Here is a 16,988-nt window from a genome sequence, read left to right as displayed (position 1 = left end):
TTTACCCAAGACATATTTAGTGAGCATCTACAATGGATCCTATCTCCAAAGCCAGTCTTGATGGGAGCTGAGGGAAGTGTCTTTGTGCCTTGGTCTCTTATGACTGCTTCCTGCTGTGTATTGTAGCAGAAAGAACCCTGGACTGTGAGGAGCCCTCTTATAATAACTGCTGTCTGAACTTACAGAGAACCACACGTTGTCCACTCTCTCACTACCTCGTGGTATCAGCAGATAAAATTGTTACCCAGTGCATTTTTTGTTGATGAATAAACTGCCATAGACAAAGTCTTCCCTTCCTAGGACTCAGTCTCCTCATGTGTGAAAGGAAGAGTTGAAAGTAGTGTATCACTGATGTAATTCCATGATTCTGGTCATTGACACATGTTTTCTATGGCCATGAATTGTTGGCCAACTTTCTATACCCATTCCTATTGTATTGCATCATCTTTGCAGAAAGACCTGTAAATTCTCAGGACGTATGTGTTGCTTGGTTTTCAGCATCTTAAGCCTTTGAATTTAGATCTTACTTGGGACCATCATTGTCCTCCCCACCCCCTTACACTTTTAAAAATCATTGTAGGAGTTTCTCCTTGTCCTTGAAGAAAGGCAAAGAGGAAAATTCCTAATACACTGTGTGTCTCAGGATGACTTTCAGACTGCTTATGTTTGCCTCTTGAGGACAGTTTTAGGAAAGAACGCAGTAGACTGTTTTCTTAAAGATACTCATCTCTCCAGTGATACCCAATACACCACAGTGACCCAGCCCTGCTATTTACATGCTATTCACATGCTAGAACAGAATAGGGATGTCTTATCACAGAGAATCAAAGTGATAACAAATTCAGTTGTTAAACTAAAAGCTCCATCTCAATCACAAGTGATTTAAATATGTATAAAGCTCAGAGGAGGAAATACATGTTGGAACTAAATTCCACAGTGGGAATTTAGGCATGAGACTGGGATTAGCACTGGATTCTAGGCCTTTTTATGCTGCTTAGTGAGTCTGGATAGAATAGCATTACCAACATCACATCATGGGCTCAGAAATTAAAACAAAAATGAGAATAATTCACATTCTGTTGGCAGTGTTACTCCAAAAGGAGAAGGGAAAAGATCCCAGTTCTTGTCATGCCTGAAAGATAAGAATTCAGACTGGAGATGAAGTGATGTGTAAATGTAATATATATTTAATATTGTAGTAGGAATTACTTTAAGACCTTAATATAAAATATTTTAATACTTTTTTAAATAAAAATTCAAAACTTAATTGAATGAAAATGTTCTAAAATTGATTGTGGTGCTGGTTGAACAACCTGGTGATTATACTAAAAACCATTGAATTGTGAACTTTAAGTGGGTAAAATGTACTCTATATGAATTACATCTCAGTAAAGCTGTTATGGAAATATACTCACAAAAAAATATGAATCACATTTTATCTTCAGTCTACCTAAACTTTAAGTGTCAAGGCTGAATAGAACTCTTATAGACATGCAAAGACTTAAGGTATATTGCTATCATGAGCTCTTCCTGCAGAATTTACTAGACAGTGGCCTTCAGAAGATCAAAATGACTAGAGAGATACCATTGTAAGGACAGGTAATAAGTATTGTGTACGTATTTATCTGTGGTAGTGAGACCAAATGGTTGTTACGCATAGGGTGATCGTCTATCCAGTCCACTGATACAGTCCAGTGTATACCTCTTGTCTTGGCCTAATTAGTAGTGACCCCCTTCACCCTCAAAACTTTTCTCATTTTGTAAATAGTATGCATGTTCTAGAGTTATGTGAGCGCAGTAGTGTGGGTAAAGGCTGTATGTGCTCAGAATGCAGTTACAAAACAATTTATTAATGGGGGAGAGAAGTGGTTAAGTTTACAGAAAAGTAGCATAAGCCTAATAATTACCTTTGAAGTGTTGCTGAGAGTAAAAGGACATTCCTTTAAATTAGATGCTCAGGGAGTGGAGGAGGTTATTAACTAATTTTAAAAGAGGAAACCAATAGAAAATGTATGAGTGTTTGGGTCCTCTGGCTCTCAAGGCCATTAGCAATTCTTTTGTCTCTCCCTCCTCCCCTCCACTTTCTAAATGCATTTCACCCAAACTACTGTTGATGAAATTCAGGTCTTACTACTACCCACTCATGATGTTGGCAAATGCGTCGTCACCAAGGTTTATTGTAGATGGTGTCTGTCCTGTTAGTTTTTATTTAATGTATCCTATTTGCTTTGTCTGTAGGGGTAATTCAGGAAGATTTAAAATTCACACTCCAGCCCTCACCTTCTTCCCAATGTGCTCTGGAAACCATAGCTCCCTTTTTTGGTTACTTCTTTTTTTCTTATGTGGCACATCTTCAATAAATCGCCAAGAAAGAGCTCAGGAGAAGTTTTTGTTTGTCTGTCTTGGTGTCGTTTGTATTAGATGCTTTACTTCATTGCCTTTGGGGCTTTCGTGTTTATTCTTAAACACCAGGGACTAAGAGGCTCGCTGGAAGCTTGCTTGCTTGCTGAGCTGCACAGCAGCGTGAGGGTGGGCACTCACACCCTCCATGGTCTTGGTACAGAAGTGTCGTTTCAGGAGGCAGTTAAGTTTCTCTCCAGAGAAACCCTTTGCTCTCCTCCTTGGGAACCAAGACTGCCAGCCTTCTAGGAGCCAAGCAGGAATAGATGGTGGGAATCTATTTTTAGCACGACAACCTCTACTTGTGAGCATCACTGTTTAGTCCCTCTGGTTCAATCTTTTCAGACTTCCAGTCTCAGGACAGGAGAAGTGGATTAGTGCCTAATTGCTTCTACTTTTTTTTCTTTTTTCTTTTTTTTTTTCTGCTTTTTTTTTTCTTTCTCCCTCTGTGTTTCTAATTGAAGTACAGTTGATTTACAATGCGGTATTTCTGGTGTACAGCATAGTGATTTACTTATATATGTATATATTTTTTATTATGGTTTATTACAAGCTATTGAATATAGTTCCCTGTGTTATACAGTAGGACCTTGTTGTTTATCTTTTTTGTATATAGCAGTTTGTATCTGCTAATCTCAAACACCTGATTTATCCCCCCGACACCCCTTTCCCCTTTGGTAACCATAAGTTTGTTTTCTGTGTCTGTGAGTCTGTTTCTGTTTTGTAAATAAATTCATTTGTGTCTAATCTCTTCTTAACTCACCCACCTTCTGAGATTCTTTGTTCCTCCCTTTTCTGCCCTTTCATTTTCTCCAGTGTGTGCCTTGGCTGGCATTTTATCTTCTGTTGTCCACATTTAGCTTGTGGCTTTCTCTTACCAGTTCCCTCTTAATAGTATGCTTTCTGGCTTGCAACTATTTGTTGGCATTTCTCATCTGCCTCATCTTTTCACCAGCACTCTTTGATTTTGTAGAGCTTGTGCTTTTCAATCTTTTATTCTCTTTTCAGTTGGACATTGGGAAACATTGGAGGGGAACATGCATTTAAACTGCCATGTTTACTGGGTAGCTCACTGGTAAAACCACCATCCATAGCAGCTTTATTATTTCCTTATATAGGTATAATAAAGGTACAAAAACTTGCTTAAGGTAGTTTACCTAATAACCTGTACTATATGGATTGAACCCAGATTTGAAGCTCTTTTTCTCCGTATGAGCTGCCTCAGAAGAAATAGTTCAGATTGATAGCTTCAAATAGGACCTCCGGCCCCAACAATACTCACATGTATTGAGTGCTTCTGCAGACTGTGTGCTGCGTGCTTCACATGCAATATCTAGTTTCATCCTCGTCAGTGAGGTCTGTTTCTATTCTCAGTTTACAGATGAGAAAACTGAGCTGTAAAAAGGTCACACAGAAAGTAAGAGACAATCCTAAATAAATAGTGTCAGAACCCTAGACCAGGTGTCCACAAACATTGTTCATAATGGAATGATTAAAGGGATGGTTAGTAAGCATTTTAAGCTTCACGTGCCACATGGTCTTCTGCAATTACTCAACTCTACCATCATGGCAAGAAAACAGCCATAGGAAAATGTGTAAAGAATGAGCGTAGTTGTATTCCAATAAAACTGCAAAAATAGATGGTGGGCTTAATTTGGCCTCTTGGCCGTAGTTTGTCTATCCTTGCCTCAGATAATTTAAAAAAGTAGAAATAATGAACACCTAGTAATTAAGCTGAATTCTGCTTCAGCCGGAAAGATTGTTACACTCTTGTTCTGAGGCAGAGAGTCAGTGAACGCTTGGGCATTTCAAACCTCACATGAGATAGTCAGGCATGAGAACCTGACTCAGCAGGAGAGGACATTGGCACAGGCAGTGGCAGTGCTTGAGGACGAATGAGATGGAGGGCTGCCTGCTGCTTGAGCAGGTTCTTCCTGGGTTCCTCACTGTGCTCCTTTGGTGGGGCTGGGGCTCCCCATGTGGGCCAGATGCTTGCTTTCGAAGAATGAATAATGAAAATGGACTAATGGCCACCAAAATCAGCATTTGCCATTTGGACAAGAGGAAGCTGCAACTGGAGTGCCTGTCAGTCTTCTAACAGCTTAAAAACAAACAAACACAAGAACTATTTTATTAGGAAAAATTAACAGCAACCTCAATGTTAATTGAAAGAAGTAATTCAGTAAAGTCATCAATGATTAACTTTTAGGCTATGGCCACATGGTTTCAGTAACAAGAAACGGATGGTATCATCAGTTCCAAATGAATACTACCAGATGTTATCTCTCATATTTACCCTTTGGAACCAAAATCAGAGGAAAGGGTTACTTATCACTTCCACATAAATCAAGAATTGAGGAAGGAGGAGAAATGTACTAATTTGGTGACAGTGATTTTGCTTTGCCACGAGCATAACTCGAATAGACTTAATGAAACATTTCAGTTTTTCAAAAGTACTTGCTTCAAGGTTTGTCTTTGTATTGTATAGGAAGCCAGCAAGATAGCAATCATTTAAGATTTTATTCCTACTACAGCATAGACTTGTCAGCTATAACCAGGATCCGAGGCTTAGGGTAGAAACTATAATCACTTTTTATCTTCTCTGCCACAGTGTATAAGAACACAGTTTCTAAAGGGTGATTTTAAAGTGGAAAATGTACTTTATATTCAGCTTGGAGAAAGAAGCTGGTAGCTGTATAAAGAAAAGCAAAGGAGACTTAACTTTTCTTTCTTCACTGTGAAACATACTCCTGATGCTCTGTAACATAAACGACTTTCAGCATGATTATGGACTAAGACTCTAAGGCAGGAAGGGATCATGCTGTCTCTAGGCTTTGAAAAATAGTCAAATGTAGTCACTATATTTAAATCAGTAAATCGGATTAGAACTCAAGACGCAAAACTGTGTTACAAGTCAGACCTCCGTTTCCATTCTCTCCTTGAGCTACTCTCTCTGCCCAGCGAAATTTCTACCTGTGTTTCTGCACCAATTAGTTCCTGGACCTCCTGCCTGAGAAAAGAAACATGGCAAGGATGGGCTGTTCTCTCATCACCAACTGAAAGTCACCCATGGCCTTCACATGTTTGAAAACTAGCCCTGCAAGCAATTTTAGAAGCTCTTCTTGCACCTTTATGTTACAAAGTTGATGTAAATTTACCCTGGAACATTTTTGTGTGGGATAAAACTTTTGAGTGGTTTTTAATATCTAGAATAAGACTAAGAAATGAACATGTTTTAGGGCTCCAATGTCTAGAATTGAAAGTATTTTTTAAAACTGGCCTGCTATCCAAACTATACTCAGAAACAAAGCATTTGGTTCTTTTTAATTCTGATGCAGAACTCAGTTATTTCATTGAAAAGAATGTTATGTTTGGTCTGATGAATTTACTTCCACTGGGATTCTCCTCTGGCTGTGGTTTTCAAATCTTCTTGATTTAATGACCCCCCCTTTTTTTTTCCAGCCAATAACTTTACTTTGTCTCTTCGGTCTATAATTACTATACCAAGAAAAGAAAATAGTGTGAAATTTCAGCAATGTGAGAAAAAAGTGAAAAACAGGAAATAACTTGTTCCTCCAGTTTTGGTCTGAGAAAGGAGACTGCACTTACATATGGTATTTGGGATGGACTAACATAGGAGGTAATTGTTAACACACAGGTCTGTAGTCAGTGACAGGGAATGATGCTCAATTGTTTTGACTCAGTTACAAATATTTTGGGAAAACTTCATTTGGTGGTTCTCAAAGGGTCCCAAAAGCCCATTGTATGTATGGACTTCCTAGGACAGGGTATCTCAAAGGAGTCAGAATGATCTGATGTTGTAAGGTAAAAGGTAAATTCCTGAGTTTCACTCCAGATATTTTTTTAAAATAAAATCATTGATATGGTATCAATAGATGCAAAAAAGCATTTGATAAAGTCCAACACCCACTCAAATTATTTTCTCATTAAACTAGGAAGAGGGAAACTTCCTCAACTTGATAAAGATCACCTACAAAAATATACCACTAACAGCATATCTAATGGTGAGAAATTTAAAGCTTTCACACTAAGATCCAGAATAAGGCAAAGATGTTTTCTGTCACTACTGCTTTTCAACAATTTACTGGAAGTCCAAAATAATGCAATAAGAAAAGAAAAGGAAATAAAAGGTATTCAAATTGGTAAGGAAGAAATAAAACTGTTCACAGGTGGCATGACTGTCTATGCTGAAAATCCAAAAAAATTGCCAAAAATTTCCTGGAACTAATAAGCAATTATAGGAAAGTTGTAGGATACAAGGTTAATATACAAAAGTAAATTGCTTTCCTATATAACAGCAATGAACAGGCGAATTTCTAATTAAAAACAGAACACCATATATATGAGCACCTCCCAAAATTAAATACTTAGGAATAAATCTAACAAGATATGTACAATATAAGGAAAACTACAAAACTCTGATGAAAGAAATAAAAGAATAAATGGAGAGACAGTCAGTGTTTATGGATAGGAAACTCAAGATGTCAGTTCTTCCCAGCTTGATCTGTGGATTCAGTATAATTCTAATCAAAATCCCAGCAGATTATTTTGTGGACATTGACAAAATGACTCTAAAATTTATATGGAGACGCAAAACCCCAAGTACCTAACACAATATTAAAGAAGAAGAACAAATTTAGAAGACTGACACTACCTGGCTTCAAGAATTCCTGGAAAGCTATAGTGATTAGGACAGTATGGTATTGGCAAAAAAATGGTCAAACAAATCAATGGAATATAATAGCCCAGAAATAGCCCCCACATAAATATAGTCAACTGATCTTTGACAAAAGAGCAAAGGCAATATAATGGAGAAAAGATGGTCTTTTCAACAAATGGTGCTGGAACAATTGGACATCCACATGCAAAAAAATGAATCTAGACACAGACCTTACACTCCTCACAAAAATAACTCAAAATGGATCACAGACCTAAATATAAAATGCAAAGTTATAAGAATCCTGGAAATAACATAGGAGAAAATCTAGATAACCATGAGTTTTAGATATAACACCAAAGGCACAATCTATAAAGAAAGAAGTGATAAACCGGACTTCATTGAAAATAAAAATTTTGTGCTGTATGAAAGACAGTGAAAAGAATGAAAAGATAAGCCACAGAATGGGAGAAAACATTTGCAAAAGACATGTATGATAAACAATTGTTAGCCAAAATATACAAAGAATTCTTAAAACACAAAAATAAAACAACCAACCTGATTTTAAAATACACCAAAGACTTTAATAGATAACTAATCAAAGAAGATACCCAGGTGACAAATAAGCACGTGAAAAGATGTTCAACACCATATGTCATCAGAGAATACAAATTAAAACAATGAGAAATCATTACACACCCGTTAAAATGGGCAAACCGAACACTGACAACACCATAAGCTGGAGAGGATATAGAACAACCGGAATTCTCAGGCATTGCTGGTGGGAATGCAAAATAGTACAGCCATTCTGGAAGACAGTTTGGTGGTTTCTTACAGAAAACTAAACATACTCTTAACATAAGATTCAGCAATCATACTTCTTTGTATTTACCCAAAAGGAGTTGAAAACATATCCACACAAAAACCTGTACACAGGTGTTCATAGCAGCTTTCTTTGTAATTGCCAAAACTTTGAAGGAACCTAGATGTTCTTCCAAGATAAATGGATAAACAAACAGTGGTACATACAATGGAATATTATTTAGTGCTAAGAAAAATGAGCCCTCAAGCTGTGAAAAGAAATGGAGGAACTATAAAGGCATATTACTAAGAGACATTAGCAAATCTGAAAAGGCTACGTAACATATAGGATGCCAGCTATATGACATTCTGGAAAAGGCTAGTGGGAAGGGAGGGATGAACAGGTGGAGCACGGAAGATTTGGGGGGCAGTAAAACTATTCTGTATGATTTTGTGGCAGTAGATAAATACCATGCATCTGTCCAAACCCATAGAGTGTACAACACCAAGAATGAATCCTGACGTAAACTATGTGCATTAGGTAATAATGATATGTCAGTGTAGGTTGGTCAAATGTAGCCAATAGCGCTCCAGTGAAGGATGTTGTAATGGGGGAGGCCTTGCATGTGTAGGGGCAGGAGTTTGTAGAAAATCTTTGTACCTTCCACAGAATTTTGCTGTGAACCTTAAACTGCTCTAAAAAAATAAAATTTGTTCTAAAAAATCAGAGAACAAAATCATTGAGATGGCATCCATAGGTAAACTATATCAGGGGCTAGCAGACTTTTTCTGTAAAAGGCCAAGTATGGTCTTTATTGCACATGATTCTTTGTTTTTTGACAATTCCTTAAAAATATGAAAACAGTTTTCAGCTGATGGGCCTTAAAAATCAGGTGGCAGTTTGGATTAGGTCATAGTTTGCTGATTTCTGAACTGTGTAGTTAGTAACATTGGTCTTTTAGAAAAAAGTTCTGAATGCTAACTTTGCGAATAAATAAAATATTTTTTAGTACTTTCTGGTTTAACAAGTAACTCATTAGAAATATATTTTCTATTTAAAGTAGTATTGTTAATTGATGCATTGTCCACCTCTCTCATCACCTCCAACACAGCAATGCTAGACAAAATATTTTAAAATATGTGTTTAAAGTATCTAGGTGCTACACCACTATGACAGTGAGCAAAAGGAGGGGTCTTACTCAAGAAGAGGAAACAAAACCTCATGAAAGATGGCAGATAAAGTCAGTTAGCTGGTGAATTATCATTCAGAGAAATACAAATACTAAATCAGTCTCCCAAAACAGATTTTTAAAGAAGAAGTATTTTTGAAATATAAGGAAAAGGAATCATGAGAGACAGATGTGACTCAAAAACAGGGAAAACAAAAAATAACCAATTAGAGATTCTGAAAATGAAAATTACTATCTTGTTTTAATTAACAGGTGAGCACAATTAAAGAGAGAATAAATTGGAAGACCCAGAATGAAACACTGAAAGTTTGAAAAAATAAAGTGAAAATCAAATTTAAGACCTAGATCAGAAAATAGTTTGAGAAGTTCTAATATGTACCTAATACATTTTCCAAAAATAAGAGATATAGCAATGGGAAAGAGACTAGATTTGAAGAAATGAGAGTGTGTCTTCTGAATTGAACAAAGACATAGATCTTCAGATAGTGATTTAAGTGGTAAATATGAGAAATAAATTCAGTCTTATGTGCAATATAGTAACACCACCACCCTATATCGACACTTCTACTTGAAACAGAAAACAGTACTTTCTGGCAGATACTGTCGTTTAATTTCATGACTTGAGTGAGTAGCTTATGACCTAGTTTATAGTCTCCACTTGTTCCCTTAACCATATTCTTTTGTATAGGGCAGGAATTACAGAACCGTCCATGATATGGCTGTAGGTGAAAAACAGAAGAATCTAATTAAAATATGTTTTCCTGATTTCCTGCAAAATAACGAGAATTATGCTGACTTTAATTTTTTCCCATATGTGTGTGATAATAACATCCTAGAAGGCAACAGAATAAACTCTTTAAATGCTAAGGAGAGGGGATTCACAGCCTGAGGACTGTAAGCACTACATTATCATTCAGGAGTAAGGATGAAATAAAGTTTTAGACAAAATCTAACAGATTTTACCTCTTACAGATTCTTGCTGAGAACTACAAAAGGATGGACTCCAGCAAGAGAAAAAGTGAATCTAAGGAATGGAGTCAGGTATAAGCAGTAACGGTGAGTAAAATATGTGCATTTACTTCCAATGTAAAGCACAGTGATTTTATTGAAAAAAGATGGTTAAACTTAGGTCAGAATTACTTCATTTGAACCCTCCTCTCTGCCTATGGTTTCAGTTATTTTCAATATAGTGACTTGCTCTTTTTCAACCATTCACTGGCCATTTTCCTACTAGCTGACTACCACTGCCCTAAGAAGAGATAAGACGGTTGATATTTCAATAATAGGAAGGGAAAAGAACAGACAGTAATTGTTTATTTGTCTTTGTAACCCTTAGGTAGGCTCATTCTGTGATTACAAAAGTGCCTGTCATGTAAAAGGCGCTAAAAAATTTTATTGAGTGAATAAATATATTCTTATTTAAATTTTAAGAATGGTTTCCAGCATTTTGGTAGGATTAGTTATCAGCACAGAGATTCATAGCCTTCGTTTTTATCAGAAGAGAGTGATAAAAATGAAGTTGTAATTAAAAACATGTTATAAAGTCTACATTTTTAAAATCTTATGACAAGCTTCAAAGAATAATTGTGGGAGATAAGAGTTTTCTGGGAGTTCTTTTTTGGTCCTGAAAAATTAATGTCAGGTTAAAAAAGGTACTTATTTTGGGGGATAACAACAAAAACCTTGTTCTTCTTTGGAAAGGAGACACATGTTTTTAAAGACAAAATTCTTAATGAGTAATTCTTTCAGGATCCGTCACCCAGTTATTTTTATATGAAACATGCAGACGGATGCTTCTCACCTTCAGTCCAGAGGCAATTTCTGTGTCCAGGCTGTCTTGCTGCCCTAGCATTTATTTAGGGCAATCTCAAAGATGGCCTGGCAGCTCCATCCTGGTGGTAAAATCATCGTCTTGGTGGAGTGATGATGATTTCCTTACACTGTTGCTCATTACCCAGATTGGCAGTTAGTAGTTGGGCACATTTAAGGTACCAGCACTAATTGTTAAGGTCCCTTACTTAATTTTCTGGTTACCTGAGAAAGGCATGGCTTTTGTTCATACTCTGATGGCTGCCAAGGCTTTGTGAAACATCAATATGAAAAGCCAGACTTTTTGTGAAGCAGGTGGTTCTATTCCCAAAATATGCATTACTTGGTACTTCTTGGTAAGTCAGCTCTGGGAAAGTACAGGTCTTGTATATGTGGTGGTGGTGTTTCCTGTGGAGTTTTTGATTCTTAAGACTGGTGATGTGGCTACTTGCTGAGACTGAGCTGCCGCAGAGAGTATATGTTTGGACTCAAATATTTAATAACCACTTAAGGCATCAGGATAAAAGTCTGGGCTTATTTATCCACATTGAAGTCTCTTCTGTTTTCATGCCTTCCATCTTTTCGACTACTAACATCTAGTTAGCGTCCAGTGATTTTCTACAGAAATAAAAACATGAACTTAATAAATATCTAATCAATTTTTCCTCTCTTTTGCTACTTTAAAAAAAAAAGATGTATAATTTAGATCTAGACTTAAAGAAATACAAATCCCTGGACAGTTATACTTCAGTGGGTAGCATCCATCGTTTGACATTAATGCTTTCCCAGGCTTGGATAAAAAAATTACCCGTATTTACTGGAATGAAAAGATTTCCAAAGACATACAGAGGATTTTGGTGCTTTGAGGCTACAGAAAAACTTGTTTAGAGAAAAATGTTATGGGAATCCTTCAATTTACCCTTTCAAACTCATTTATTTGAAATTAGGGGAGAAAGAGACCGTGTCCATTTTCCTTTAATGATATTTTTAGATGTTTCAGTATAGCATATAGTCCGTAATATTTTTCACATGTAATAAAATTAATGGTTATTTTGACAATAGGATTGAAGTCTCACTGAACACTTGAAAAAGCTATGATAGGTAGGGAAGTAGATTATTCAGAGTCCACTTAGGTGACAGAAGTCATAATAATTTTATCAGGAGAATTTAAGTTAATGATCATCCAGGAATTGGACATCTGAAAAAGGGAACACTATTTCACAGACCATCTGTAGAGCTGAGAAAATTAAGGGTAGGGATTAACGTTATTAAGAATGAGAACTTGGCTGAGGGACTCACAGCGCTTGGGCTGAGACTTCTGAGGAGAGTGCGTGGCTGAGCTGTGTGAATGCCTCAGAAACTCCACAGTGGTGTACATGGGACCAGGATCCAGACTGTTGAAGAGGGGGTGCCAGTTAGCTGCAGCTGGGCCAGTGAGAAGCTATAGTGATGTTGTTGCACCAGTGTTGGAGAAAAATGCAGCTGGAATCAGCTGCACTCCTGGAATAACCAGCCACCATCAGGTGCGTCTTTGTTGGATGATGCTGAGAGTAACAGGAATCAAAACAGGAACAGGAAATAAGTGATAAGGGCAGTGTCTCTTCTCCTTCCTCTTGTCTGCTGTCTCTCCAGTGCCCCCTGTTGTCCAGCTAGCCAAAGAGAACTGGTTTGCAGCATCCCAGCCCCAGAATCCCAACACATAAAGAATAGAAGTGTAGATGTGAAGCTGGGAGATGATAGTGTAATAATGAGCACAGGAGAAAATGAAAAATAAAGCTGAGTTTTCTTGCTTGCCATCTGTATGGTTATTTCATGAAAAACATATTTAATACTTTGGGCTTTCACATTTTAGATAAAACAACCTATTATCTCAGAGAACAGGTTTTTTCCTTGCTGAGTTAATTTAATGGAGACTGAAAAGAAGTTCTTTGGGTAAAGATGGTGCTCTCAAGATAGATGTGTGCTTTCCCAAATTTCTCCAACTAGCTCAAGATATATTTTTTTGAAATAATCTTAATCATGTTATAAAATAATAGTCATTCATGACAGAAAGAAACCAGATGGGGAGAAAAGAAAGCTGATGAGTTTGATTGATGCCGAACAACAAAATAGAAGAGGGACAGCACAAAAGAAAGCAAGAGAATGCCACTGCAGATGTGGGAGTGGTTTCTAGGGAGCTGCAACCTAAAAATCAATGAATATGAGAAGCTGGCAAAGCTTCTGGAACATTAGGATCAGTAATAGGGTAATTACTTTCTGAGGAGGAAAACCAGTCAGTCCCTCCTTTTATCTCCAAATGTGCTGAGGAGTGGACAGTAGCAGTTTGCTGTCAAGGTCAAGTGATGAGTGTAGGCTGTGGGGCCAGAGAGAAAGTCCCTTGCATGGCTAGTGACCCCTCAGCAGGGCCTTGGAGCCAGAGAGTAGAAGACTGGCTGCAAACTTGCCTGTAATACGTGCCCTGCTCTTGCCCCACAAACATCTGAGGTAACTGTCCAAGAAAGGACCAGGTCAAATAGTGGCTCTGGAATACACAGCTGACCAGACAGCCAAGCATTGCATGAGGAAGTCTGTTACCATGAAAGAGAGTCACCAGATTCATCACATAGGTGACTTTACACCTGAGAATTTAGTTATTTGAGTAAACAACCCCCAAAAAGTTAAGAAACTATAGTTGATATTGGGAAGATGATACAACATCTGTTTTTAAAGAGTCATTATGGGAAGAAAAATAAATCTCATGGTAATTATAAATAAGTGGTAATTTTAAAATAATCTTGTCCTGGACTTTTGTTTGTAGGGAGGTTTTTTTTATTGCTGATTCTATTTCATTTCTAGTGATTGATCTGTTCAAGTGGTCTGTTTCTTTTTGATTCAGTCTTGGTGGACTGCTTGTTTCCAGAAAATTACCCATTTCTTCTAGGTTGTCCAGTCTGTTTCCGTATAATTGTTAATAGTATTCTCTCTCTCTCTCTCTCTTTTTTTTTTATTTCTGTGATTTTGGTTGTAATTTCTCCATTTGCCTTTCTTATTTTATTTATTAATGTTCTCTCTCTTTTATTCTTGGTGAGCTTGCCAGAGGTTTGTTAAGTTTGTTTACTCTTGAAAAACCAGCTCTTGGTTTGATTAATTTTTTTCTATTGCTTCTTTATATCTATTTTATTTATTTCCTCCCTGATCTTTATTATTTCCTTCCTTCTGCTGACTTTAGGTTTTGTTTGCTATGCTTTTTATAATTCTTTGAGGTGATAGGTTACGTTGTTTACTTGAGAATTGTTACTGTTTTTTGAGGAAAGCCTGTATCACTATGAATTCTCTCTTAGGACTGCTTTTGCCATATCCCATAGATTTTGTGTGGTTGTGTTTTCATTGTCTTTTGTATCAAAGTATTTTTTAAAATTTCTTTGATTTCATCATTGACCCATTGCTTTTTTAGTAGCATATTGTTTAATCTTCATGCTGTCATTTTTTTCTCCTTTGTTTTTCTGTGGTTGATAAAATAGTGAAAATAATCAGTTTTATAGAATAATAATTCAGGACAGAAGGCAGATGGGGAAAAAAGAAAGCAGATGAATTTAATTCACACAGAATAACATGAATCAACAACAGTATTTATACCAATGTAAATATCTTGGTAGAAATGAAAGATCTTATTAGTTAGCTTAAAGGCAGAATAGACAAAGCTAAAGGAAAAGGTAACAAGTCAAGATTTTCTTCAGGATAGAGAGTAAGAAATAGATGAAAATGACAAAAAAAATTGTTACATTGAAATTGGGTCCAAAATGAGCAATATATCTGTCTTCTATGCATTCCAAGTACATAGAAGAAAGAGAGTGCAATGGAAGAAATAATCAGATTATTTATACAGCATTTTTACTGTGTAGTACAGTACTAATTAAAAGGGCCCCCCAAGCTGCCAGTAGATTAATATAATAAGAGACACATACTTTTGTCTGTGGTGTTCTATATCATGTCCCTAGCAGTTAAAACAAGTGCTTGGCATGTAGTAGGTGCTCAATAAATAGTTATCAAATGAATGAATGAATCTAAACGTCAAATGGTAAATTTTGAGAACACCAAGATTCAAGAAAAAAAAATCCCAAATGTCTACAAAGAAAAAAAAAAAAGAATTAGGTTTGCATTTGACATAACGATGAAAAATCCTAAGTGGGGCAAAATTTCAAGCTTGGAGGGAAATTGATTTTAAACCTGAAATCTTATAGCCAGCCACATTAACACTAGAGTGTGAATATAAAATAGGACATTAAGAAGTATGCTAAGTCTCAGAAATATACTAACCTCAGGCCCTCTGCAATGTATTTAAGCTTGTACTCTGGCAAAACAAAAATGAATTAAAGAGGGACATAGACTGGGGAGCAAATGAACTGGGAAAGCTTGTAGTAAAGTCTATGTAATTATCCTTCATTGAAAAAAAAAAAAATCTGGGACTAAAATCCCCAAAGATCTCACCAGAAGGAATAGTCAGGGGGTTGGGGGAAGATTCAGTGGTGATTATTGGATAGGAGAAAGAAAAAACATTCCTGTTTTCTTCAGTAGGAAAATATACCAATGCATTTAAATTTTCGAAAAATATGTTTTAACATAAGGGAAACCATCAATTAAATGTTCTTAAAACACAGAGCATATAAGAATCTTTTAGTGTTTCATTTTAAAAAATATTGAATCAAGTTATATGAGCATTCTTAATATGATAAATACTGTCAAATTCTCTACAGTAAAGTTGACCAATTTATACTGTGTCAGCAGCATTTAACGTGCCTATTTCCTGTAATCTTCCCAGTGCTTAATATAATCATATAGCTTTCCCCTTAATCTGATCATGTTTTGTAACTTGGTCTTTATTAGAGCCATGTATCATGGCTGTCCCTTGAGATAAATAAAAAGAGAGCTCTAACTCATTCTTGTAAATAGCTGCATAATGTTTCATAGCAGCTGGTACTTACTAAGATGATGTCTGTTTTGTTCTTGGTGCTATCGTTCAAAACAAATCTTCTTCAACAGCTATTCTTGTGTAGGCAAAGATTGCAAGGTCAAATGTGAGCATCTAATTTTAGTAGACCCTTTTGGATTTCTTTGATTTCAACGTTTTCCTTTTCCTGACTACTCAATACAAAATACTGTTTTAATTCTCTTTAAAATCTTATTACTCTCTGAGAATTTTTCTTCATTTATTTTTTTTTCCTGATATTTTACTCTGTTTACCTCTAGAATGTAAGCCCTTTTAGGTGAGTACTTTGTCTAGCTTGTTGTATGTCCAGCGTTTATGGCAGTCAATCAGTTATTGAATGAATGGATGAATGCAGTTGTAAATGTTGCATGTACAATGTCTTCCTACTTCTTTGCTTTTTTTTTCCCCTGCTTCCTTGCTTTTGCTCCTGCTATTCCCTATGCTGAAAATACTGTTACCTGTCAGATGGTACTTACTCTTCACAACCTAGTTCCAACTCTTCTGAATTCATGAAGCATTATTGGATCTTCCCCTCAAAAGTGACTTTCTCCATATTCATGCCTCTACAGTGCTCTGTCCTATGGGACTCCCACTTTCTCCATTCTGATTTCCACTATAACGACATCATTAGTCGTCCACACAGCTGTCTTCTCAGTAGATCCTAAACTCACGAAGGCAGAGCTCAAGCGCATACATCTATCCTCCAGAACTTTGATCATTGTACTGTGCACTTGACAGAATTTTTAATTTAATTAAAGAATTACCATAAGTACCCTAATACTTTAATAGCAGACTTAGTAGAAAAATACTCGAATTTGGAACCAGGAAAAAAAAAAACTAGTTTTTTAAAATGAAACCCTGTTCTTTCATGCTTAGCTGTCTGATACGGGTTTTGAATTAACCTCTACATACGTCTTTCCTTTTTGTAAATAAGGATTATAATCCCTCACTTGCAGGATTACAGTGATGAGCAAATATAAAACATGCGCATGTGAAGGTATAGATGAAACTTAGTTCTTGGAACACAGTAGATGGGTGTTAGGTGATTCATTCATTCATTCCATCAGCATTGAGTGCTTGCTGTGTGTCAGACATGATGATTATGATAAAAAGAAAAAGTCTCAAGTCTTAGAATCTGTATGAT

At 36.4% G+C, this 16,988-nt stretch overlaps 1 protein-coding gene across 2 annotated transcripts in view; it reads left to right on the top strand.

The window, feature by feature from the left end:
- Positions 1-16,988, top strand: part of KCNN2 (potassium calcium-activated channel subfamily N member 2) — a 364,774-nt gene that overhangs the window by 100,965 nt on the left and 246,821 nt on the right. For both annotated transcript variants that reach the window (XM_072958084.1, XM_072958082.1), the window contains one exon: positions 10,042-10,125. The gene's annotated coding sequence lies outside the window, so the exon portion shown is untranslated. The remainder of the gene's footprint in view (positions 1-10,041; positions 10,126-16,988) is intronic.

The sequence above is a fragment of the Vicugna pacos genome, chromosome 3, assembly GCF_048564905.1.
Source record: "Vicugna pacos chromosome 3, VicPac4, whole genome shotgun sequence".
Classification (NCBI taxonomy): Eukaryota; Metazoa; Chordata; class Mammalia; order Artiodactyla; family Camelidae; genus Vicugna; species Vicugna pacos.
This window is presented reverse-complemented; position numbering and strand designations above follow the sequence as displayed.